Source organism: Callithrix jacchus, chromosome 5 (genome assembly GCF_049354715.1).
Source record: "Callithrix jacchus isolate 240 chromosome 5, calJac240_pri, whole genome shotgun sequence".
Lineage (NCBI taxonomy): Eukaryota > Metazoa > Chordata > Mammalia > Primates > Cebidae > Callithrix > Callithrix jacchus.
Genome location: NC_133506.1, coordinates 105,632,383 through 105,636,140, shown reverse-complemented (window position 1 = coordinate 105,636,140; position 3,758 = coordinate 105,632,383). Strand labels below are relative to the sequence as shown.

General features: G+C 46.0%; 1 pseudogene across 1 annotated transcript; it reads left to right on the top strand.

Moving 5' to 3' along the window:
- The first annotated feature begins 3,311 nt into the window (after positions 1-3,311).
- Positions 3,312-3,758, top strand: LOC100415580 (large ribosomal subunit protein uL14 pseudogene; annotated as a pseudogene). The gene has a single exon (XR_013536281.1). The product of XR_013536281.1 is annotated as a large ribosomal subunit protein uL14 pseudogene (transcript).

The window sequence follows — 3,758 nt, the reverse complement described above, 5'->3', positions numbered from 1 at the left end:
CCTCTTGTAATAAGAAACATCTCAGCCGGGCACAGTGGCTCAGTCTTGTAATCCCAGCCCTTAGGGAGGCCAAGGCAGGTGGATCACGAGGTCGGGAGATTGAGACCATCCTGGCTAACATGATGAAACACTGTCTCTGTTAAAAATACAAAAGATTAGCTGGGCTTGGTGACACGTGTCTGTAGTCCCAGCTACTTGGGAGGCTGAGGCAGAAGAATCACTTGAACCCAGGAGGCAGAGGTTGTAGTGAGCCGAGATCAGGCTACTGCACTCCAGCCTGGGCAACAGAGAGAGACCCCATTTCAAAAAAAAAAGAAAGAAAAGAAAAGAAAAAGAAACATCTCACACAGGCCATGGGCCATGCATGCTAGGGTAAAACTGTGAATTCAAAAGTCTATACTTGCTAGAACTTGACATTTACCTTCTATCTTTCTTTGCTCCTTCTTGATCTCAAATTTTTTTCTATCTTCCCCAGAAACTGGGCCCCCCGGGTCTAGGGACTGGGATCTTCTGGTTGGGCAAATGGCTCCTCCATAAGGCAATTTCAAAAGCCACTCTCCATTCCGCACCAAGTGGTGAAATTAACATTTCAGCCAGGCATGATCCCATATCCTGAGGGTTAACTTGGTGGTGTTTGAATGATACCTACCGGTTACGCCCTGGGGTTTGGCTGTCTCCCTTGTCTTTATCTGTCAATGTCAGCATCAAATTAGGGAGAGAAACAAAATAGGACAAGCCAAGGGCAGCCTTTCTGGGAGTTATGCCAGGCTGGCAAGATGAAGCAGACAGGGCAATGTGCTGGCAGGTCACGACTGGGTCAGATGATAGAGAAATGGGGTGTCTGCAGGGACATACATGGGACTTTGGGTTCAGAGGACTAAGCTAAGGTCAGAAGTTGGGGAGGTGAATAGGAGTTCGTGTTCAGAAATCCATACTGGGTATGATGGTGTGGTCTGAGCATGAAAGACAGGCCAGTCACAGAGAGGAACAGAATCAATATGCAACTCCCAGGTCTGAAGCTGGAAAAAAAAATGGAGTGTGTAAATAATAATCACACATGCTTCATTCATTGGTTTTTATCCCTGTCAACTCCTTCAGAGCCACAAGGCCCTGCAGACACTCCCGTCCCATCTTACAGTCACTTCCAGGCATCCAGAGGGATTCTCAAGGGATGGCCTCACAAATGGCTGCTGTGGCTGCAAGGAACATGTGCTTTTGCCCTGCCTGCCTCTTCATGCACGACCTGCCTCCCATGTGCTCAGGCAAGGTGCCGCGTGCCCGGATGGCTGCAGTACCCTCTGTGGTACTGACCCTGGTGCCTAGAACATTGCCCAACACATAGTAGGCACTTGACAAATATTTGTGGAATGAGGAATGATCCAGGCAAGAGAAGAAGATAATTAAGACAATGGCAACAGCAATGGGGAAGAAGAGATTCATTGGGAAAACATACAGGAGAGGGAAGCAGTGATATTAGATGAGCAATTAGATGTAGAAGGTAAGGGGATGGAGGCTTGAGCACCTTCAGGGAGAGGTACCCCATTCCCCACAACAGTGAGCACAGGAAAGGGGCAGGCCTGGAGGGAAAGATTGTGAGTTCGTGTGGACCTGATGCATGTGAGAAGTCCATGGGATGTCCAAATGGAGATGTCCAGCAAAGGGTTAGAAATATAGATCTGGAGCATCAGAGGAAGGAGGAAACTAAAGATTTGAATCTGGAAGGAGTCAGCAATGTGCAATTGAGCCTGTGGAAGAGAATGACATCACTGGAAAAAAAACATTAGAGAAAAGTTTGCAAACTAAAATGCTTTCAGGGACCAAGAAAATAATGTAGTTGAGTGAAGTAGCTCAGATCACAACTATAAAGAGTGGTGGTCAGTGCATTGAGATCTCAAAATAATACATCCCTTCTTAAAAGACATTCATATTAAACAATATTTAAACACTGTGGGGGCCAAGCAAAACAGGTCTTCTGTGGGCCACTAATGTGAGGCCTTTAATGTAGAAAGAGACGTTTCCCTGTGCTACTAGGCTCTGAGGACACCAACATTTAATGGGCAGGCATAGATTAAAGAGTTTGCAAGTGAGTCTGGTGAGGAGCAAGAAAAGAGGCAGGGTAAACCTAGGAAGAGTCACGGTGCAGAGTCAAAGAAGAAGTCAGCATTATCAAACACTGCCGATAGGTCAAACGGAGCGGAGTCCAAAAGGGTCCCTGGATTTAGCCAGAAGGAGTTCACTGATAGCATGAGCAGGAGCAATGTCAGCAGGAAGGGAGTGGAAGAAAGAAGCCAGGCACAATTTGGTGAGAAATCAATGGAAAATGAGGATGTGGCAACAGTAAGAGGACAGACCATTCTTTCAAGAAGTTCATCCGTGAAGGAAAGAGGATGGAGACCCAGCAATTTCATCCTGGATATGCAACAGAAATGAGTGCTTATGTGCACAAAAATGTAGAAAAAATGTTATTAGTAGCCTTATTTATTTATTTTATTATATATTTTTGAGACAGAGTCTTGCTCTGCCACCCAGGCTGGAGTAAAGTGGCGCAATCTTGGTTCACTGCAACTTCCGCCTCCTGGGTTCAAGCGATTCTCCTGTCTCAGCCTCTCAAGTAGCTGGGATCACAGGCACCCGCCACTGTGGGCAGCTAAATTTTTTGTAATTTTAGTAGAGACGGGGTTTCACCATGTTGGCCAGGCTGGTCTTGAACTCTTGACCTCAAGTGATCCACCCACCTTGGCCTCCCAAAGTGCTAGTATTATATGCATGAGCCATGGCACCCAGCCAGCTTTATTATTTATTTATTTATTTAATTTTTGAGACAGGGTCTCACTCTGTCACCCAGGCTGGAGTGCAGCGGCATAATCTTGGCTCACTGCAACCTCCGTCTCCCGGGTTCAAGTGATTCTCCTGCCTTAGCCTCACGAGTGAGGCTGGGACTACAGGTATGCACCACCACACCTGGCTAATTTTTGTATTTTTAGTAGAGATGGGTTTCGCCATGTTGACCAGGCTGGTCTTGAACTCCTGGTCTCAAGTGATCCACCAGTGTCAGCCTCTCAAAGTGTTGAGATTACAGGCGTGAGCCACTGTGCCTGGCTGATAGTAGCTTTAATCACAATAGTTAACGACCAGAAATTACCCAAGTATTCAACAACAGTAAAAGAGATAAATTGTGATATAGTCATACAATAGAATATTATACAGCAAATAAAAAAACAAATGACTATCACATGCAATGCGTAGATGAATCCACAGATATAACGTTGAATAAAAGAAGCCAGACATACTTTTTCTTTCTTTCCGGCGTTCAAGATGTCGAAGCAAAGACAGGGTGGGTCCTCTGGTGCGAAATTCCAGATTTCCTTGGGTCTTCCGGTAGGAGCTGTGATCAACTGTGCTGACAACACAGGAGCCAAAAACCTGTATATCATCTCCATGAAGGGGATCAAGGGATGGCTGAACAGACCTCCTGCTGCTAGTATGGGTGGCATGGTGATGGTCACAGTCAAGAAAGGCAAACCAGAACTCAGAAAAAAGGTACATCCAGCAGTGGTCACTCAACAACGAACGTCATGCCGGAGAAAAGATGGCGTGTTTCTTTATTTTGAAGATAACGCAGGGGTCAAGATGAACAATAAAAGTGAGATGAAAGTTCTGCCATTACAGGACCAGTAGCAAAGGAGGGTGCAGACCTGTGGCCCCAGATTGCACCCAATGCTGGCAGCATCGCGTGAGTCTCCAGTATATTTGTAAAA